The 23973-nt window shown below is 43.1% G+C and overlaps 1 long non-coding RNA gene and 1 pseudogene across 1 annotated transcript; both read left to right on the forward strand.

Moving 5' to 3' along the window:
• The first annotated feature begins 1451 nt into the window (after nt 1–1451).
• Nucleotides 1452–3846, forward strand: LOC125518188 (annotated as a pseudogene).
• A 6992-nt stretch (nt 3847–10838) lies between these two features.
• Nucleotides 10839–13378, forward strand: LOC125522052. The gene is made up of 2 exons (XR_007289623.1): nt 10839–11151; nt 12032–13378. It is a non-coding gene; the product is annotated as an uncharacterized LOC125522052 (long non-coding RNA).
• The last annotated feature ends 10595 nt before the right edge of the window (nt 13379–23973 follow it).

The raw sequence follows: 23973 nt of genomic DNA on the forward strand, positions 1-23973 counted from the left end.
ATGTACGGCCATTTGCTACAAACTGCACCAGTGGCAACTCCCCATTTGTAATCTTACTCATCAGTGGTGACCGGTTGACAACATTGATGTCATTCAAAGATCTAGGCATTCCAAAGAATGCATTCCAAATCCAAGTCTCTTGATCGGCCACCGCTTCAAGGATTATAGTGGAACCCTTTTTTTGGCCGTGGAATTGCCCATGCCATGCCTTTGGACAATTCTTCCAACTCCAATGCATGCAATCTATTGAGCTAAGCATGCCAGGAAAGCCGCGAGCTTTGTTCATCGCCAAAAGCCTTGCAGCGTCTTCAGCGTTGGGAGATCTCAAATACTCCTCGCCAAACACTTGCACAATTCCGACGGCCGGCGGATGGCTCCAGCGGGCGCGCAATTCCGACGGCCGCCAGAGTCTGAATTGTGTGACCAAAAGCCTTGCGACGTCGGAATTCCGACGGCCGGCGGATGGCTCCAGCGGGTGGCGCGGTCGGCGGCGGCGGCGCGGCTGGATGGGGGATGGGAGGTGCGAGCGAGCGCGCGAGAGTCCAGCGCGCAGGAGCGGGCGCAGCAAATAAGCGGCGCGTGATTGAGTTTTGGCCCGCGCGCTGGACTACGTATGCCGCGCGCGCTGTTTTCGTGCACCCGCTGGTGCAACTATTCCGGTTGCGTGCGCGCTAAAACGGGGAATTTTGCGACGTGGCGCTAGTTTGGCGCGCCTGTTGGAGATGCTCTAATGCATGCAGGCATGTGGATGTGAAGAGAAGGGTGGAGGAATCATTTTTGTGCCCACAACTAACATGGTGATAATTTGCGTAGCAGACGCGTGGTAACTTTTTACTCGGGAAAAAAATTCGTCCGAATATATCAATATGAGATGTAGTTTCGAAGGTCTCGTCGCGACGAATCTTTTATGTCAAAACAGTTTTTCAATCAGAACAACGGTTTGAGCTAGAAAATATTTTAAATTTTAAATTTTATTGAAATCTTTGCTGACATCAGCATGTGTCTCACATGCATGCATGCATACTTTTAAATCAATTGAAGCTAATTAGGAGAGGGGAGTTCGCGCGGGCTAAAAAATTTCTTGGGCTGCATGTGCGTATGCTCCGTCGCGTATCGTTCGGATCTATTACTAATGAGCGGTCAGTTGGAAATTAGTCCGCTCCTTATATTACAAGAGGGATATTGGTGTTTAAAAAAGACGGAAATGTAATTCTAGTTCAATTAGTTTCCCGGCCTTGTAATTGTTCTATACCGAGTCGGATCGACAATCTATGGTTTACCCGCGTATAAATACGTGATCGACCGCGGCACATCGATCGACCAGCAGTACAGGTAGACTAATTTGTTGTGCGGCAGTGTTCAAAAAAAAAAGATTGTTGTGCGGCAAGTCCAATATCGAATCGGATCGGGCCGATTTTTGGTCGCCTTCTTCTTCAGTTGGGTCAGAAAATATGTCGTCCTGGTCTTGCCCCGAAGGCTTGTTGTTCGTCGCGGCATCTGCCGTTGCTAGTGTTGCTGTCACCTGGGCAACGTGGGCCTTGCTCGAGGACCACCACGATAGGCTCGCCTACAACGAGCTCCTCGGCATCAAGCCCTTGGACGCCACCGGCAGCCTCAGGACCTTGGACGCCGCCGCGGCTGATCCCGTCATCGGCCGTGATGACGAGATCGACCGCGTGGTCTGCATCCTCTGCCGGCGCACCAAGAACTGCGCCGCGCTCGTCGGCCCCGCGGGGGTCGGCAAGACGGCCATCGTCGAGGGCCTCGCACAGCGCATCGCTGCCGGGAATGTCCCCGAAACGCTCGTCGGCGCGCGCATCGTGGAGGTTGACATGGGGTCCATGATGGCCGGGACGCACTGGCGCGGCATGTTTGAGCAGCGCATCAAGGACGTCATCAAGAAGGCAGAGGAGGCGGAAGGCAAGGTCATCTTGTTCATCGACGAGATGCACATGGTCGTTGGCGCCGGCGGCGACAAAGGAGGCCCCATAGATGCCGCCAACATCCTCAAGCCGGCGTTGGCCCGCGGCCGCATCCGTTGCGTGGGCGCCACCACCTCCGAAGAGTATCAAAAGTACATCCAGAAGGATGCAGCGCTTGAGCGTCGGTTCCAGAAGGTTGTCGTCGAGGAGCCGAGTGTGCATGCGACCATTGCCATCCTGCAGGGGCTGAAGCACAGGTACCAAGAGCACCATGGCATAAAAATCCAGGACGATGCTCTTGTAGCCGCTGCACATCTCGCTGCCCGCTACATTACAGGTACATATACATACGTCAAGTATTCAGTTTACTCTTATAGTATCCATCACTTAATTATGGAAACTATACGATTGTTTATTTATGTTGAAGATAATTAATTGATGTATTTGATCATTGCCAGGCCGCAAATTCCCTGATAAAGCAATTGACCTTATGGATGAGGCATGCGCCACAACAAAGATGCACGCGGACAAACAAACGACCGCGGAAATTGTTGTTAGCCCTGGACATGTAGCACGGGTAAGTCCCAAATAAACATATATATGAATACTTAATTTGCATATGTTTTACTTTTTACGAAGATTCACGTATGTTAATAATGTGATGTGTTTGTTACATCAAAATTTTATTCGAAGGTTGTGAGCCGATGGACTAAAATTCCTCTCGCTACACTTGACCAAGAGGAGAAGGAGAAGTTGATCCATCTAGCGAAAAAATTGCATGAGCGTGTTGTTGGCCAAGATGAAGCTGTTAATTTGGTTGCGCAAGCAGTCCTACGTTCTAGGGTTGGCTTTGGTCAATCCGAACAACCGATAAGTGCATTCCTCTTTTTAGGCTCGCTTGGCATCGGAAAGACAGAACTTGCTAAAGCCCTTGCTGAGAAGATATTTGACAGCGAGAAAGCATTGATTCGCTTTGATATGTCGGAATATGCTCAGAGTGGATCTGTGACACGTCTCATCGGAGGATCTCGAAGGTTTGATTCTTAGACTTTTTGCACACTTCTTGTTTCTCGGCACTCATATCTCACAAATTTAGTTGATTTTCTATAGCTACGAAGAAGATGGACAACTCACCGAGAAAGTCAAGCGGTGCCCATATAGTGTTATCCTTTTCGACCAAGTGGACAAAGCAAATGATTCAGTACTCAAGGTTTTTCTTCAACTCCTTGACGATGGTATGTTGACCGATGGCAAAGGGCAGGTCGTAGATTTCAAGAACACAATCATCATTATGACATCAAATCTAGGAGCAGAGCACCTAACATCGAGAATGGCTGAGAAAAATACAATCAAAGCTGAAAGAGATCTTCTCATGAAACAGGTTCGTGAATCCCAACTATGTATTGTAACGTCCTCGGTGGGCAAGCCAATGATCGTCTTACAAATGACTGTTCATGCAGGTTAAGAAGCGCTTCAAGCCTGAACTTATCAATAGACTAAGTCAGGTTGTGATATTTGAGCCACTTTCGCATGGTGACTTGAGGGAGATTGTGAAAATCCAGATGAAGAATGTTGCTGCAACGGCAGCTAACAAGGGTGTCTCTGTACTTGCAACTGATGCAGCCCTAGATGTCATTTGGTCAGAATCACATGACCCGGTGAGTATATAATATATAGCTTAGTTTTCATAACCATCACAGGATGAAGATCCATTGTCCAGTTTTTAACGCTTCGTCGATCGTAGGTGGATGGCGCAAGGCCCATAAGAAGGTGGGTGCAGAATCACGTGACCACGATTCTCTCAGACATGCTGGTCGATGGAGAAGCCTTTGCAGGCTCGACAATCTCCATCGATGCTGCGGACGATAAGAGGGTTCTAACGTTCCAAGTGATGAAGAAGCAAGATGACTAGGCAGATCAATGAGATGATTTTAGCCGTTGTAACTCCCATGATAGATAAAGAAAATGTATCCTAAAACATAATGCATAGGCATGTAATGTACACAGAAGTGATCAGGTGAACATATTGTATTGTAGTAAATAAAGGGTTAATGAATGTAATGACAAGTGCGTATGGGTGTTTGTTGTTTCTTTGTTTGACTGTTTTTTCTTCTTTAACTTTCAATCGGTAAACAAGTTACTATTTCGCTTCCAAAAAAATATGGGTTTTTCCGGAATTGTCAGCAGAGGGCACACCGGCTGGAGCACTCCAACTATAATAAAACTAGTAACACAAGGAAAGTTTCAGTTTCAATATTATTAAGATGTAAAGTTATTACAAATTAGAATCCAGACGCACAACTTTGGCACACTAAATTCATTTCAGCAAAATGGTGACTCGTTGAGCACAAACCATGGTACTCAGGTAAGATCAGCGGACCGGGAACAAACATAAATAGTGATTCCTTTTCTTCAACCCCTTGTCCTCGCCGTGGAAGTTACCTATAGAACTGGCACTACTCGGCAATGAGAACATCGACCTGCGGGATCCAAGAGGACCCCTCGTCTTCCCTTCCCATCGGTGGTGACTCTTAACTTACGGTCTAGTTTCAGTGGGGAAGTGACATTAGTGGTGTATCATTACCACCGAAATCACTAGTTAAGGGGTATTCTTTACGGGGTAGCTCGATCTCCAGTGGCTCCACGTTCAACACATGGCGGAAATAGAAGGATGGCGAGGAGCCGAGGACCAAGAAACCGACCAATCCAAAAATCTCGGATCAGCAGGAAGGAAACTAGAGGCTGGCGGTGCATGGACATATACACATACGCTACACGGTCCACGGATGGGATGAACGGCACAGCAATGCTATCCACGGTGCATACTGGTGGCAGCAGCGGTGGCAGGTCGGTATTAGGAAAATGATGGCGAGCCATCATGAATTCGATGATGGAGTACCAACACAATCGTCGGCACCGCCACTACTTCGACCATTACATTAGTGCAGAACCGGGCAATAGCACCGGTTCGTAAGGCCCTTTAGTGCCGGTTCGGTAACCGGCACTAAATTGTAGGCACTAAAGCCCCCCTCCCCCCCTAGTACCGGTTCAGCACGAACCGGTGCTAAAGGGCAACCACGTGGCACGAGCCAGCTCCGTGGGCGCGTAGAACATTAGTACCGGTTGGTAACACCAACCGGTACTAAATGTTTGGGTGTGTTTTGGTTTTATTTTTTATTTTTACTTTAATTTTGTATTTTCAATTTAATTTAGTGATTGTTTTACGTTATAATGAGTTGTTAAATCATTAGGTGATTAGTTTGACTGGATGCGTGGATCCTAACTAAGTCATCAAGTTTATGTCATATCCATATTATATATACTTGATCACCTACTTAAGTGATCGAGGTAATATGGATATGGCATATACTTGATCACTTAGCTAGAATCCATCCAGTTGAAACTAATATGCAATTTCTTTCATAAATGATATAATAACTCATCATCATCATCATATTAATTAATATAAAAACTCTTGCATCATATATATCATCACCAACGGTTTTCATAGCAAAGATATCATCGAGTTCAACATGGTAATGATATTATAAGCGTTCATAACACCACAAAAGCAAATCACTCTTTGAGATTAAGTTCAGGACGAAGAACACGGACATGAGAGGACAAGTACTAAGAGCATGAACTAGCTAATTAATCACTCTTGCTGCTCTCTCTCAGGTAAAATAGCATAGAACATGTATAGCTTTGCTGATTTATCATATTGGAGCATGCAGATGAACCTGTCTCCTAATCGTGGGTTGCGCTTCTGATTGCTGCCCCCTAGTACTTCTCTGTGATCGTTCACAATTTTGCTCCAGTCTTTTACTATTAAGCATTCCTCGCTATTAGAAATCCTGAATGCACTAAAGTGCATTGTATGATATCTTGGCCGTAAGCTAACAATATTCATGGTACCTTTAGTCTCGATCCAATCAGGCACAACATTCATCGGGAGTCCCTGTTGAAGAACATCGTATAGTAACATACTTAGCAATGAAGTTTAGCTTAAAAAATAATGTATGCAAAAGATGCACTGAGGAGAAATAGTAGAAATCTCACCGTCTTTCCTAAATATATGTGACCGTAGTTCAGTACGAACACTATTGGTCGCACGTTTTGAGTACTAACATTTCTAAGTGGAGGAAAGAAATTTTTCTTGACAGCATCAAGATCCTCAAGCCATGAAACATAATGACTTGTCTCCTTGCAGTTTAGTTCAGCCCCGGGACAATGGACGGTCCTGTCTACCAAGCGCCGGACATGTTTGCTTGATTGGAAGTAAGCTGTCAATATAAATTGAGATCTATTAATTATTTAACTGGTTCAAATAATCTCATATCGAAGACATAAATATGGTTGAGAAACTCACATAATGGTAGAACTGGAGGCGTCTGCACATCGACCCTGCAGATGTCTCTATTACCTTCAATATCATCTTCCGGACGAATATCAAAGATGATAACCATATCAAGCTCAAATGCATAAGCCTTGCATAGTGCTTGTCAAGTTTTGCATTCAAATTAGGTGTATGTGTCTGCATTGTATAATTTAACGTTGAAGGCATAACCATGCTCGGTCTTCAAGTAAACTCTTTTTACCTCCATAGTTTCGTTAGGACTGAAACCTATCTTATCCAAGACAAAAATTCTTGCATGGCAGGGGATACGCTAGTAGAATAGTGAAAATTAAAATTAAAAGTTGAAGCAAATGAAGCATAAGTCATGCTTAATTACGAAAAAAGACTTGTCGTTGTGACTTACTGTATCCACTTCGAAGTTCTCATCCAGCTTGATGCTAAAGCGTCTATCATCAACTAGAAAATTTCTGCCGCACAGGCCACGCTGGTCTTCGCAGTATTCACACATAATCAAATCGTGTTCGTCGTCAGACGACATTCCTATGTTCATAGGTGAAACATTAAACACTTATTAGTTCTATTAATTCAACTAATTCTGTTAATTCAACTAGTTCAACTAATTAATTGAACTAATTCAACTAAGCACTTACGAAAAATATACCTAATTAATTGAACTAATTCAACTAACTAGTTCAACTAATTAATTCAACTAAACTAGTTCTATTAATTTTCTTATTAAAAATAAGGTAGCTAGTTCTATATAATAAAATGTTAATTAGATAATGAAATCTCATATAACTAAATTAAATATATATCTAACATATAATTTATATCTAATTCATCTAATATTTGACATTAATATCTAACATATGTTCATATATAGGTGAAATATTAAACACTTACTAGTTCTATTAATTCAACTAAATAAACTAGTTCTATTAATTCAACTAAATAAACTAGTTCTATTAATTCAACTAAATAAACTAGTTCTATTAATTCAACTAAACTAGTTCTATTAATTTCTTACTAAAATAAAGTAGGTAGTTCTATATAGTAATATTTTGATTAGATCATCAAATCTCATATACCTAAATTTTCTTACTAAAAATAAACTTGTTCTATTAATTTTCATACTAAAAATAAACTAGTTATATTAATTCAACTAGTTCAAATCTCATATATATATACCTAATTAATATCTAGCTATACTAATTCAACTAGTTCAACTTGTTCTAATTCATGTAAAATATATTTGACATTAATATTTAACATCTTTTCCATATAATTCATCTAACTTTAGCATTCTAACATTATTATCTACGTAATTTATCTAACATTAATCTAAACAACAGAAAATAGAAAATAAGTAAAAACAATGTGCATGTGTGTGTGTGGTGTGTGTGTGTGTGTCTGTGTGTGTGTGTGTATGAGCGGGGGGCGGCCGCGTACGGGCGGCGGCGGGCGACGACGGGGACGGGCGCGGCGGGCGAGAGGCGGCGGCGACGGGGGCGCGGCGGGGGCGACGACGACGGGTGGCGAGGGCGACGGCGACGACGGGTGGCGTGGGCGACGGCGGTGACGGCGACGAGGGGCGGCGGGGACGGCGAGGACGGTGCGCGATGGGCGACGGGCGCGGCGAAGAAGTTGGATCGAGAAGAAGTACTGGTGTCGATGAAACTGATTTTTTCGTAGGTGTCATATATGTAGGAGGGGTCTTTAGTACCGGTTGGTGGCTCCAACCGGTACTAAAGGCCAATTTTCGCCAGGCCAAGGGGCGGGAAACGGCCCCTTTAGTACCGGTTCGTGCCATGAACCAGTACTAAAGACCCCCCCCCCTTTAGTACCGGTTGGAGCCACCAACCGGTACTAAAGGTTGTGCGCTGCCACCGGCGGTACACAATGTTTAGTCCCACCTCGCCGAGCGAAGGGCAGCTGCACTGGTTTATAAACCCAGCCGCGGCTGCTCCTTCGAGCTTCTCTATATAGCAGGCTTCTGGGCCTAATTAACTAGGGCGCGCTGCCCTGTGAGTCTGCTGGCCTTTCTGGGCCTGCATTTGCACACCCTAGGTCTGGCAGGTCCACTGGGCAGCGCGCCACCAAATTTTTTATATATTTTTTCTTTTCTGCATTATTATTTTCTTCTATTTATTTTTGAGTAGTTTTTTATATAGTTTTTTTTCTTTTCTGCATTATTTTTTTCTTCTATTTATTTCGAGTAATTTTTTTGTATAGTTTTTTTCTTTTCTGCATTATTTCTTTTCTTCTATTTATTTTCTTCTATTTCCAGTTTGTACACGAAGTGCGTCCAGTTTTTGTCGTGACCCTATCTACTCTTTCGCACATACTATGCGGGTGAAATGATGATACCATGCCAAGTTTCAACATTTTCAGGATTCATTTTGTAGTGATTTTCAATTTCACGGTCATTTAGCTCTCTAAACAATTAGGTAAATGACTGAAAAACAACAAATGATGTCAAAACATGTTGGAAATTGATGACGTCGCTTTGAATGCTGCATACTGAACACAAAAGAAGTCCGGATAAGTTTAAAAAACATTGAAGTGGTCGTGTAACAGATGAGTTCTCGTCCGAAACCCTGATACTCCGAAAGAGTTTGTGCAGTTTGTACACGAAGTGCGTCCAGTTTTTGCCGTGACCCTCTCTACTCTTTCGCACATGCTATGCGAGTGAAATGATGATACCATGTCAAGTTTCAACATTTTCAGGATTCATTTTGTAGTGATTTTCAATTTCATGATCATTTAGCTCTCTAAACAATTAAGTAAATGACTGGAAAAAAACAAATGATGTCAAAACATGTTGAAAATTGATGACGTCGCTTTGAATGCTGCATACTGAACACAAAAGAAGTCCGGATAAGTTTAAAAAACATTGAAGTGGCCGTGTAACAGATGAGTTCTCGTCCGAAACCCTGATACTCCGAAAGAGTTTGTCCAGTTTGTACACGAAGTGCGTCCAGTTTTTGCCGTGACCCTCTCTACTCTTTCGCGCATGCTATGCGGGTGAAATGATGATACCATGCCAAGTTTCAACATTTTCAGGATTCATTTTGTAATGATTTTCAATTTCACGATCATTTAGCTCTCTAAACAATTAGGTAAATGACCGAAAAACAACAAATGATGTCAGAACATGTTGGAAATTGATGACGTCGCTTTGAATGCTGCATACTGAACATAAAAGAAGTCCGAAGTTCAAATAAGTTATTAAAAATAAAAATAAAAGGTGCAATGCTGGTTAATTTGCTTCAAGCCTTTCGGAATAGTGTAGACTGCACTGCACATAGCTCAGTGCAATCTATGCTATTCCGAAAGTCTTGAAGCTAATTAACATGCAGGTGAGCATTGCGCCTCGTCGTCATTGTCTGTGCACTTATGGCTTATAAACCGCTCATACTGCCTCTCTCTTGGCGAGGTGGGACTAAAAATCAGCTTACTAAGAAACTCTAGTACTGGTTCATGGCATGAACCGGTACTAAAGGTCTTCATGGGGGCCCCAACCTGACCATAGCCTGACACAGCCTCATTAGTACCGGTTCGTTGCATGAACTGGTACTAAAGGTTGCCCACGAACCGGTACTAATGATGTCCGCCCGCCTAGCCGTTGGAACCGACACTAATGGTCACATTAGTGCCGGCTCAAATTCAAACCGGCACTAATGTGCTTCACATTTGACCCTTTTTCTACTAGTGTTAGGATAATGACGATGAGCTCATTCTGAGGGACACAGAGTCCGATGCTGACGACGCGACATCCGGACAAGTCGACATCATCTCATCGGATAACAACGAGGCATAGGGCGTCGTGTCGGCGGCTTTGATAAATTATGCATAGTAGTAGTAGTGTTTGTTTAGAGTGTTGGTCTTTTGTTATAGCCATGTTTAAGTGTACTAGCTCCATTGAATCAGTGAAAATTTGACGTCAATATCTGACTTTCCCGTTTCTTCTGTCCGACCAAAAGCTACATTTCCCTTCTTTCCTTCCCACTTTATAAGCTCAAATGTTCCTTGATGTGCAGTCTCCTCGTCAACATTGCCTCTCCCTGTGCTCGCCTTGTTGATCTAGTCAAGTAATCCACCCCTCGTCCTCCTCTATCCTATATGGCCAGATCATCGGCGTGACACTTACCATTCGAATCATCATCTTCCCATCCTCGAAACTCCCGTCGCCCATCACTATGGTCCCCGCCGCATGTCCGGGAGCTCAAGGAGCATTTGACCGTGAAGAGGCAAATCCTTGTCGCACATGCGGGAAGTTGCGGTGGCTAACTTGTGCACCAACCCCCATATCCTAAAGGAGCGCCTAGCCTTGCAGGCCACCGTTAACGTCGTACGCATGGATGCGGGGGACACTACAATAGAATTTGGGCTTGTGATAGAAAAATAGAAAAATGGATCTGCACCATCAGATGCGAGATTGATGGCCCAGATTGGAGTGGAGCAATTTGTGAGCACAATTTGTAAAAAGGGCCCTCCCTGCAAGCTAATTTGGTCCCGCTGTCCTCGTCGTTTTAGTCCAAATCACCTACACAGCGGCAGCCCAGATCCCTTCTCCAAGCTAGGCGAGTATGCAGGGTGGAGTTGTTGTACCTCTCTGCGATGGCTCCTGGCTGCTGTGTCGCTCGAGGCGCTGTTTGAGGCAGATCAGATCGTAGTTCGTCTGATCTGAATCTCCGGCAGCGGTCGGTTGGTCGCCTCCTCTCTGTTTCTTCTCTCAAGCTCCAGGATCAGCTCGTGTACTCCTCCCCCTCATCGGCGGCAAGCCGGTCGCCAGCTCCTTGGCTCCTTCCCGACCGGTAATGCGACGTCGTGCAAACCTACAAATCTTCAACATGGTGATTCATTTTCCTGGTAAATACTCCCAATTTTACTTTGAAGTAAATTTATTCATCCCTATAGTTCTATTTTCCTTTACTTGTTCATGTCAAATCTGTTCATATGTGAACGATGCACTTTAACTTCGATTTGAAGGTGTGTTCCTACAGTCCTTGGTTGTTTGGTACTCTAATTTGCAACCAAGCTGGGAGGTTGAGGGTGATTGTATAATTTTAGGGTCTTGAAGTTTAGGACAATTCACTAAAAAGCTTAGTATCTGCAGTACCGCATACAGGGTCAATAGCTTGACAAGCTGTAAAGAAAGTAATTCATTTTACTAGGCAATTTTTTTAAATAGACCCATTTGTGAGCATATCAAAATTTGGATTCATGTTGCTTCGGATTTTTTCACTAATAGCTTGTTCTTATCTTTAAGATGAAAACTATGAAGCTCTCTTCAAATCTTGGACATGTAGATCAGGTAGGTACTACTTTGTTTTATGCATATATAGAAGCTGCCTCAGACTACGAGTAAAACAACATCACTAGCAATGTTGCAAAGGGAGGTACCATGAAACAACCATGAAGCTTTTTACTCGTTCCAAGCTCCTTTAGATGTGCAACCACAGCAACATGATCGATGGCATTAAGTAGGCCAACGAGCAAAAATAGTATTCCAAGTTCCAACAATAGCCGCAACAAATGAACTAGCTATCAAAGATTAAAGCCGATGATATATAATTGCAATCTGAGGCACCTTGAGAGCAGTGCCAATTAAAAATGTCGGCATTATCACACCAGGACCAACACTATCAGGACAGAACATTGGTGTAAGGAAGTAAAGAATACGCTGATGTACCTAACATTCTGTTAATCCCTTGTGTGATGTTTTTTGCAAAAAAAAAATTGTTTGCAGCAGTGGAATCGGTCAATAGTTTGCAGAGATTAATTCTCCAATGTTTCTCATTGATGATTCCAGTACACCTAAAAAGAAACAACCGTTCTCTCAAGAGGTACACACACTTTCGGATATTATGCAATATAATTTCTTACAATTTCCATGTTAAAGTCCATGATTCAGTCATGTTTGATAGGAAGTATACACCCTTATCATGTGTCATGTACTATTGCAAGCCATAGGTGCCGAACAAGTAGGAGATAAAGTAAACAACCGAGAGATTTCCATGTCCATGATTAAAACTATAAGGTCCCTATTGTGTTCTATCGATGGTCACAACCTGTAATACTCGCTAGATAGGCATTACATTTCGTGAATACCAAATAGTAATTGTATTTAGGTTGGTTGAAAATATATGTTTTTGGTTGTGATAGAAAATGAGATCTCATAAGTGCATAGCATGTATTTTTACTAAATAAGTTTTACTGCTAACCATTCTGGCCCAGCAAAGAGAAAAGATTGGTTATGGGGAGAGAGTTGCAGTGGCCGTGGCTGCAGGGTCGGGTGGTGCTGTGATGTGCGCCTCCTCTAGCACCTTCAAGTTCTGCCTCGAGCCCTCGACCTTGTACGCATGGACTGGAGGGTGGTTGCGACCGCGCGCCAAACTGATTGTCTCCGCTCCTTCTGTGACGAGATGCCCCTCAGGCCGCCAGGAGGTGGCCGTCGAGCTTGACGTGGCTGCCAGCTGGTCGGCCGGGTCGATTCCTTGATCAGCTATGCACAGCAGCCGCGGGTCGGCTATGTCAATGCCTTGATCAACAATGCATGACTTCGAAGTACTCATTTTGCATGCTCTCGTTCTATACTCATTTACAGTCTTGGGTTTCTTGAATTAACTTGATCGTCGTTCTTGCATGCATCAGCTAGCAGCTATGCTTCTGGTTAAAAAACACCCTGTATACTCCTCTACTTCGGTTTGTGAGCATTTATACTTCGTACAAAGTGTCGAATCTATGACACTTACATGGACCTGCGCTAACTGAATCATATTTGTTATGTTCGATCTCCCAGAACAAGAAGCTTGATGAGCAAAAAGCACTAGAACTGGAGCCTGGAGGCAAGCTAGCAAAGTTGGTGCAGTTTTGAAATGGCAATGCTTCTTGAGCAGTGATTAGTTTAGTCATTCATACGTAGTCTTACCCATGATGTACCTAAAATTATCCTCTCAAGCAATGTAATATGTATGTGTGTCTCATTTGTTGTGTCTTGTCTGGCGTCGTGCAGTTCGAAATGTATGTTTGCTTGAAGTGGATGTATTAATTCCCATATACTCAAATATTTGTGGTGAGGTTCACATACTCCTTAGCGACTAACATGTTTGGATTTCTTGCATGATTTGTGATGTAGCAGAAGCTGCTAGCGAAATCAAATATACTACAGATTTCATGCAATAGATTTTATAAAACTAAGAGAGGAGGCATCAACGAAGTGAAGATTTGAAAATAGTTGTTTTCACTACGGACAGAATGATTCGATACGAGAAACTTGAGGTGGTTACTGCAAAACTCGTGTTTTATATCTAACTGGTGGTAGGGGAGTTTTCATAAAAAGTATTTTAAGTGGCCTGGGATCCCTCCACTACAATCTGTACCATGCATGTTCAATCCGATGGCCCAGATCCATTTTTCTATTTTTCTATCACAAGCCCAGATTCTATTGTAGTTGTCCCCCATGGATGCCGCCGTCAATGCCGAGCGTGTGGATGCCATCGTGTGGTTGTCTGGTTAAATGGTGTGGGGATTTTTTTTAAGTCCACCGTTGGTCCGAACGACGAACACTATGAAGTGTTCTCTCAGTGTACTCGTGCTTTTTCCTCAAGTCCAGAGCCCCGGGTTAGTGCTGGACTAGCCCAGGCGATCCATCATTGCGAGGCGGTGCCAATCGTCATCTACTCGGACGTCAAGGATGGCACCCATGATGTGGAGGCCTCGCTCTCTTCCAAGGAGAAGGATCCCATCGACATCTCCTCTGACGATGAGTACTAGCTCGTTTCTAGCTTATTAAGACCTATGTTTAGCTATCTATGTTGTAGTTAATTGTCTTTGGTGAACCTTTTGCATGGGCCGATTCTATCTTTCCTCTATATATTCTAGTCACTTATCCAATGTAATGTTATTATGCGGTCTGATCTTCAAGCATGTATGCAATGTGATATTCTATGGTGTAATGTGGTGTTCAATTGTGCTGTTGCGTTCAATTCTGCAATGTGAGTTCAGTTGTTGGGGTATAATTTTGTATTGTTATATATGTGAGAAATATATCAAATATGGCTACATTAAGACATTAGAAACATATACTATTGCGAAAGTACACTTCTGAACTCAAGCTCAAATGAATGGTAAACTTGAAAAAAAAATCAAAACAATCTGAAAATTTTGTGGTAAATTTGGACAAATGTTCTAAGTGTTTGTAGATTTTCATCATGAGATCACATTTGTCGAAGGCATGCAAAAAAACAAAATTAGTGCTCCAAAATGCTTTCGAAGTTTTTCTTCGGTTTTTTTGGTTTTTCATTTTCCTATTCCTTTCTTGCCTTTTCTTTTTTTTCTTTGTTCTTTTATGGTTACCTACGCTTTTTTCATGTTTTCACCGGGGTCTTTTAGATTTGTTTCCTTTTTTTATAATTTTCTAATTTTTTACACAAAATGTACATTTTCTTCCATACATTTATAACATTTTTAAATACATACAACAACAACAACAAAGTCTTTAGTCCCAAACAAGTTGGTGTAGGCTAGAGGTGAAATTCATTAGATCTTGCAATCAACTCATGGTTCTGGCAGATAGCAAGCTTCCACACATCCCTATCCATGGCTAGTTCTCTGGTAATATTCCAGTCCTTCATGTCTCTTTTTACGGATTCCTCTCATGTCAAGTTCGGTCTACCCCGACATCTCTTGACATTATCGGCACGCTTTAACTGTTCGCTATGCACTAAAACTTCTGGGGCCTGTGTTGAATATGCTCAAACCATCTATGACGATGTTGGATAAGTTTCTCTTCAATCGGCTACCCCAACTCTTCAATCGGTCCTTCCTTGTGTGGCCACACATCCATCTCAACATGCGCATCTCCGCCACATCTAACTGTTGAACATTTCATCTTTTAGTCGGCTCACACTCAGCGCCATATAACATTGCGGGTCGAACTGTCGTCCTATAGAACTTGCCTTTTAGCTTTTATGGCATTCTCTTCTCACAGAGAATGCTAGAATCTTGACACCACTTCATCTATCCGGCTTTGATTCGATGATTCACATCTTCATCGATATCCCCATCATTTTGCAACATAGACCCCAAATAGCGAAAGGTGTCCTTCTGAGGCAGCACCTGCCCATCAAGGCTAACCTCCTTCTCCCCCTCGTGCCTAGTAGTACTGAAACCGCATCTCATGTACTCGATTTTAGTTCTATTAAGTCTAAAACCTTTGGATTCCAAGGTTTGTCTTCATAGCTCTAACTTTCTATTAACCCCCATCCGACTATCATCGAATAGCACCACATCATCCGCAAAGAGCATACACCATGGCATATCTCCTTGTATATCCCTTGTGACCTCATTCATCACCAGAGCGAAAAGATAAGGGCTCAAAGTTGACCCCTGGTGCAATTCTATTTTTAGTCGGGAAGTCATCAGTGTTGCCATCACTTGTTCGAACACTTGTCGCAACATTGTTGTACATGTCCTTGATAAGGGTAATGTATTTTGCTGGGACATTGTCTTTCTCCAAGGCCCACCGCATGACATTCCGCGATATATGATCATAGGCCTTCTCCAAGTCAATGAACACCATATGCGGGTCCTTCTTTTGCTTCCAGTACCTCTCCATGATTTATCGTACAAGAAAATGGCTTTTATGGTCGATGTCCCACGCATGAAACCAAACTGATTTTTGGTCACGCTTTTTATACTTCTTAAGCGGTGCTCAATGACTCTCTCTAATAGCTTCATTGTATGGCTCGTCAGCTTACTTCTATGGTAATTATTACAACTCTAAACATCCCCTTATTCTTCAAGATTGGTACTAATATACTCTATCTCCATTCTTCGGGCATCTTGTTTGGCCGAAAAATGAGGTTGAAAAGCTTAGTTAACCATACTATAGCTATGTCTCTGAGGCCTCTCCACACCTCAATGGGGATATAATCAGGGTTCATCGCCTTGCCTCCTTTCATCCTTTTTAAAGCCTCCTTGACTTCTGACTTCTGGATTCGCCACACAGAACGTCTGTTGGTATCATCAAGGGAGTCATCCAGTTCAACGGTAGAGCTCTCATTCCCCCCATTGAACAGCTTGTCGAAGTACTCCCACCATCTATGCTTAATCTTCGTGTCCTTCACTAGGAGCTAGTCAGCTCCGTCCTTGATGCATTTGACTAGGTCAACATCCCTTGTCTTCCTCTCTCGAATCTTGGTCATCTCATAGATGTCCCTTTCGCTCCTTTGTGTCTAACCACTGGTAGAGGTCCTCATACGCCCGACCCCTTGCTTCACTCACAACTCGCTTTGTGGCCTTCTTTATCATCTTGTACTTCTCTATGTTGTCCGCACTCCTATCTAGGTAGAGGCGTCTAAAACAATCTTCCTTCTCCTTGATAGCCTTTTGGGCATCATCATTCCACCATCAGGTATCTTTAACTTCTCTTCTACCTCCCCAGGACACTCCAAACTCCTTTGAGGCCACCTTACAAATGCAAGTCGCCATCTTCATCCACATATTATTTGCATCACCTCCTTCCTCCCCAGGGCTCTCCTTAATGGCCCTCTCCTTGAACGCCTGAGCTACCTCCCCCTTGAGCTTCCACCACTTCGTTCTAGCGACTTTGACATGCTTATCCCGCTGCACACGAATCCAAAAGCGGAAGTCAGCCACCATGAGATTATGCTAAGGGGCAATACTCTCTCCAGGTATCACCTTACAATCTAGTCATGCACGCTTGTCTTCTCTTCTCGAGAGGATGAAAGCAATCAAGCTAGAGTGTTTACCACTACTAAAAGTCACTAAATGTGATTCTCTCTTTTGAAAGGGGGTGTTAGCTATGATCATGTCGTAGGCTAGAGCAAAGCGTAAGAAATCTTCTCCTTTTTGATTCCTGATGCCATAGCCAAAGCCCCCACACACCCCTTCAAAACCCGTGTTAGATGTAACCACGTGGCCATTGAGGTCTCCTCCTATGAAGAACTTCTCGCCAATCGGTGCCCTCCTAACCATAACCTTCAGGCCTTCCCAGAACTCCCTCTTGGTGTTCTCATTGTGGCCTATTTAAGGGGCATACGCGCTAATAACATTGAGAACTAAATCCCCAACTACCAGCTTGACCAGGATAATCCAGTCCCCATGTCTCTTGACGTCTACCACTCCATACTTGAGACTCTTGTTGAGCAAGATGCCTACTCCATTTCTATTTGCAGCCATCCCCATGCATCATATATAGATTGAAACCAGTATCCTCCACCTCCTTCGCCTTCTGTCCCCTCCATTTGGTTTCTTGGATGCGAAGGATATCAACACCTCTCCTCCCCACTGTATCAACTAACTCCCAAAGCTTACCTCTCAGGGACCCTACATTCCAGCTACCTAAGCGGATCTTCCTAAGCTCGGCTAGCTTCCTTACCCTTCGCACTTGTTGAGTCAAATGTGAAGACCCTTACTCATTTTCCACTACACCGGGGTGTCACTGTAGCGCGCCACTAAGGATGCGACGACCTGACCCTTGCTCACTTGCCACCGTATCCAGATCAAGATATGACGCGCCACCAGGGGTGATGGCCTGACCCTTGCCCATCTGACACCACACCTGGGTTTCGATGTGGTGCGTCACTGAGAGGGTTACGCTCCAACGAAAATCTTTTGGGTTTCATCTCCATAAGAGTGGCTGAGTTTTCACGTTGGCTTGCCAAGCCTGTCACAACCCTCCTCCTTTATCCAGGCTTGGGACCCGTTGTTGAGACAACATAGGCGGAGTTAACATTTTTAAATACATGGTTAACATTATTTTATATAGATTTTAATGCCTCTGTTTTTATTACACATAGTACATTTTTGTATATATAAGGAATATTTTTTATACATGTTTAGCATCTTTTAAATTAATAATTAACACTTTTGTAAAATAAATTTATTGATATCTACCTTTCTCAAGACATGTCTACATTTTTAAATAAACATTTTACATTTTTTATATGAGCCCTTGCGTTTTGTACAGTGTTAAAAATATTTTTTATTTATTTTTAAAATATTATAAATTTTAACCTTTTTTCAAATACATGATTTCTGCATTATTTTTTTCATACACATTGTACATTTATCGTGTAAATCACAAAAGAAATTATACATGTTTACCACTTTTCAAATACATGATTTACATATTTTAAAGTGCAATGAATTTTAAAATATGTAACCTTATTTCCGTTTTCATTTTCCTTTTCCTTTTCTGGTTTTTTTCTTTTCCTTTATCTTTTATTCCTGATTTTTTTTCCAAATGCCTGAACTTTTAAAATTTGACGAACTTTTTTTCAAAATTTATGAAGTTTTTTTCAAAATCAATGAATTTTTTTCCAAATTTTTCAAAAAAAATTGAAAATTGATACAAAAATAAAAAAATTAATGATTTTTTAATCAAAATTGATGAAGTTTTTTGAGGTTTGTGAAATTTTTCCCAGAATCAATGAACTTTATCAATTTTGTGAAATTTTTAAAAATCGATAAACTTCTTGCAAATTCGATAAATTTTTTCCAAGATGGATGAACTTTTTTAATTTAAAAAAATCAAAATCTGTAAAAAATGTCCTAATTTGATGAACGTTTTTTTCAAATTCATGAACAGTTTTGAAGTTTGTGAACTTTTTTCAAAAACATGAATATTTTTTAATTCATAAACTTTTTTCAATTTTGTGTGAATTTTTTCGTTTCTTTCAAAACTCTACGGTTGGACGGTCAACTGGTCAACTGCGACCAGTCAAATTGATCAAGCGAACTAGGGTGTGATTTAGTGCTCGCATTTCTACATGGGCCAGCCCAGTCGATCATGTGCATGGTGCCAAGAAGAAGGTCAACTGGCGGCTAAGGCGCCCAAATAGGAGGTCCGGGACGAGAGCTCATAAGCGTCGCCTTAAGCTCCGGTTCAGCTTGTTGGCACCCACATGCATGGACAATTAGGCTGGCCCATTATATAGCAGAACTCTTGCTTCGATCGCATGGTTTCTTTGTTGAAAGGTTGACCCCGACAACAAATCGTTGAACCCGTGTTGACCGTTGGCTTTTCAAATTTTATTTTTAAAAACGAGAATTTGAAAAGAGTTCAAGAATTTGATTGAGAAGTTCATAAATTCGAAAAAAAAAGTTCATGAATTTGAAAAAAAAAAGTTCACAAAACACAAATAGTCTAGTGAGCGGGGGGTGCGCCTCATACTAAATACACACTATTTCACGCTGGCAAATAGGATTGGGTAGGTGAGACATAGTCGCTCCCTCGTTTTTGGAGTCTTTGCATGTGTGACTCAGTTGTGTCTAACTGAGCTAATGCAGGCCAAAAATCATGTTGTGCATGTAGTTTGGTAGCTCGCATGTAGGCTCGCTGCATCAGGGAATCAATTTTTCTAACATTTGGTGGTATGCGTTGGATTGGGTTGATGAACTAAGCAGTGTTTGGTTATGCACGACAATCAGTTGTAATCATCCCTTCTCACTAGTGTTGACCTTACCACACATGATTGAACAATGTTTCAGTGCTAGCCAGTAAACAAATGGTAATTCATCTTAACTACTAACGAATAGTAGTACAAATTTAAGTCATATGGCTTAATAGGGGAAAGTTCACCGATGTCAAACTAGGTGGATGTCCATCCTAGTCTTCTTCTTTTGCTGCTACTGTTGCTTCTTCTGTTGCTGTTGTTGTTGCTTCTTCTTCTTCTCCAGATCCTTGTCTAGTCTCCGTTTGCCCACATTGCCTCAGCCCACTCAATCCTTTTGTGTTTTTCAAGCGTCATTGTCAAATGCCACCATATCATGGCCGGAGCTATCAACATCATCAGTCGTCACATCTTTCTCCTTCAACACAAACTCATCACAAACCTGAAGGAAATATGCCCTAGAGGCAATAATAAAGTTATTATTTATTTCCTTATATCATGATAAATATTTATTATTCATGCTAGAATTGTATTAACCGGAAACATGATACATGTGTGAATACATAAACAAACAGAGTGTCACTAGTATGCCTCTACTTGACTAGCTCGTTGATCAAAGATGGTTATGTTTCCTAGCCATAGACAAAGAGTTGTCATTTGATTAACGAGATCACATCATCAGGAGAATGATGTGATTGACTTGACCCATTCCGTTAGCTTAGCACTTGATCGTTTAGTATGATGCTATTGCTTTCTTCATGACTTATACATGTTCCTATGACTATGAGATTATGCAACTCCCGTTTACCGGAGGGACACTTTGTGTGCTACCAAACGTCACAACGTAACTGGGTGATTATAAAGGTGCTCTACAAGTGTCTCCGAAGGTACTTGTTGGGTTGGCATATTTCGAGATTAGGATTTGTCACTCCGATTGTCGGAGAGGTATCTCTGGGCCCACTCGGTAATGCACATCACTTAAGCCTTGCAAGCATTGCAACTAATGAGTTAGTTGCGGGATGATGTATTACGGAACGAGTAAAGAGACTTGCCAGTAACGAGATTGAATCAGGTATTGAGATACCGACGGTCGAATCTCGGGCAAGTAACATACCGATGACAAAGGGAACAATGTATGTTGTTATGCGGTTTGACCGATAAAGATCTTCGTAGAATATGTGGGAGCCAATATGAGAATCCAGGTTCCGCTATTGGTTATTGACCGGAGACGTGTGTCGGTCATATCTACATAGTTCTCGAACCTGTAGGGTCCGCACGCTTAAAGTTTGATGATGGTTATATTATGAGTTTATGTGTTTTGATGTACCGAAGATAGTTCGGAGTCCCGGATGTGATCACGGACATGACGAGGAGTCTCGAAATGGTCGAGACATAAAGATTGATATATTGGAAGCCTATATTTGGATGTCGGAAGTGTTCCAGGTGAAATCGGGATTTTACCGGAGTACCGGGGGTTACCGGAACCCCCCCCCCCCCCAGGGTTTAATGGGCCTACATGGGCCTTAGTGGAGAAGAGGAGGGGCGGCCAAGGCAGGCCGCGCCCCCCCTCCCCCTGTAGTCCGAATTGGACAAGGAGGGGGGTGCCCCCCTTTCCTTCCTCTCTCCCTCCTCCTTCCCCTTCTCCTACTCCAACCAGGAAGGGAGTGAGTCCTACTCCCGGTGGGAGTAGGACTCCTCCTGGCATGCCTCCTCCTGGCCGGCCACCTCCCCCCTTTCTCCTTTACATACGGGGGCAGGGGGAACCCCAGAGACACAACAATTGATCATTGATCTTTTAGCCGGGTGCGGTGCCCCCCCTCCACCATAGTCCACCTCGGTAATATCGTAGCGATGCTTAGGCGAAGCCATGCGTCGGTAGAACATCATCATCGTCACCACGCCGTCGTGCTGACGAAACTCTCCCTCAAAGCTCGGCTGGATCGGAGTTCGAGGGACGTCATCGAGCTGAACGTGTGCTGAACTCGGAGGTGCCGTACGTTCGGTACTTGATCGGTCGGATCGTGAAGACGTACGACTATATCAACTGTGTTGTGCTAACGCTTCCGCTTTCGGTCTACGAGGGTACGTGGACACACTCTCCCCTCTCGTTGCTATGCATCACCATGATCTTGTGTGTGCGTAGGAAATTTTTTGAAATTACTACGTTCCCCAACAAAACCATTATAGGGTCCAGATATGGAGGATACAACATGCAAGGACAAGCTTAATCTGGGAGGGGAAAGTGTGGAATGGCTTCTGATTTAGGATCTTAAATCTATTTTCAAAGCTTTAAATTCCTTCTCAACCGTAACTCTAAGGCTTAAGTGTATGAGATTGAACAATTCCTATGCAGCACTAGGATAGAAACTAGAAGAGAACTCGTTCAGATGGTACATGGTTTTCTTGAAGGGTGGAAGAACACCAGGGCGACATGCATAGCCAGCATCTCTTAGGTAGAACTTGTCATCGGGGATATTGATGCCATTAGCTTGAGCCATGTTGTCAGATAGAATGTTACTATCATGGGCTAATCCTTCCCACAGCCAGCTAACCCATATGTGAACTTCATATCAAAGTCAACAACAGTAAGAACATTCTTATTTGTGTAGTGCTTTCTACCCCTGTATGTTGCAGCATGTGACCTAGGCGCGCTAGCAGTCACATGAGTATGCTCAAAATATTATGAGTACAATACAAAGTAATTGGTATTATCGTCATACTGGCACAATTCATATATTCTTACCATGAACAAAAATCTCTCCATACCTAATCTCTTCATTGTAGGAAACACCATTTACATTTTAAGCTCTTGTTATTTACTTTAATTAGTTATTTAGTAGTCACCTTTAAATCCTCTGTTTACTAGCATACTTTAGTTTATCGTTTACCCAGGACATTAATAGTATTTGCAGAAGCTCAAGCAATACTTCACACAAGAACTGTGACACCTTGTGTGTGACAGAAACGCCTTCATAAATACTCTCATCCGCTCTTTGTTGGGACGATTACTCATTGGGATACTTCTGTGAAAGTGCTACACTGCCCTGTTTGGTCTGCGGGTACCAGGCATGATATTTTTTGCCCCCTACTAATGAAGAAAAGCTATAAAAGAAAAAAATTATTCTAACAAACATGATAATCTTTATGAATCAAGTGATGAAGATGATGCACTTGATGAGGCACTATTGAAGATGATTTTATTATGCTTACTATTTATTATGATGATCATGATTGGGGAGTTAATTATCATGCTTCTTGTGATATTGAGGATTTATTTGAGCTTTATGATGAGAATATTGTTAATAATGTTTATAATACTTTTGAAAATTGATTTGGAGTAATATTTGTCACAAACCTGAAACTTAAGGGGCAGAAAGTGGAATTACTAAAATACTAGTATATCTAAAGCTGGAACAATCCATAAAATTTCTTAAGACCTCTGACACAACCTTGGTTAGAAAGTGGAACACATTGAGCGTCAGAAATTTCATGAAATGTTGACAAAGCAATATTCTATCAAAAACATTGACACTCATGTATGTATCCTGAAAAATAAACCACACAACACATTACACAGATCTATCATCCGCGGACGGATGAGTGGTCCACTCGTAGACCGATCTCTGTCCCGCGGCCAGGCCGGGGGCGGGTAGGCCGCTCAGCCAGAGCTGCTAGGCTCGGGCGCACCCGCGGAGGGCTCGGAGGCGGGCCCCTCGGCGGGCGAAACAGCCGAGGGCGCCGGCGACTCAGCCTCTTTCTCCTCTTTCGCGGCGGCCTTCTTGTCCTCCGTGACCACGTTGCGCGCCTGCGCGAACGGCGCCACCACGACGGCGGCCAGGAGGAGCGCGACGATGAAGAGGGCGCGAGCCATGTGGCTGGTTGGCTTGCTGGGTGCTTGGGAGCTGGAGGTGCCTTGGCGATGGATGCTTGTTTGCTTGCGCGGTCGTCGTGTGTAGCGTTTATATGCGGAGCACGCCGGCTATTCTTGGGGGGGCGGGCGAGGACGTCGCGATGCTCCGGCGGTGGTGGCGATGGACGGTCGAGCGGCATGCGGCGTGGGTGGCGCGGAGCGGGCTTGGGGACGATTGCGGCTATTTTGGGAAGGCTTTCCCGTCTCCCTCGTTTTTGGGCGAGTCCGGCCGGCTGATCGTCGAACCAGGCTTCGTCGCGTTTCTTCAGCGTGCAGCTCTGCGTTCACTTCCTTGAGCGCCATCACTAGCTTCAGGTGCATGATATCGGTTTCATAATTCAGGGACGAATTCCACACTTC

The sequence above is a fragment of the Triticum urartu genome, chromosome 7 (assembly GCF_003073215.2).
Source record: "Triticum urartu cultivar G1812 chromosome 7, Tu2.1, whole genome shotgun sequence".
Taxonomy (NCBI): Eukaryota; Viridiplantae; Streptophyta; class Magnoliopsida; order Poales; family Poaceae; genus Triticum; species Triticum urartu.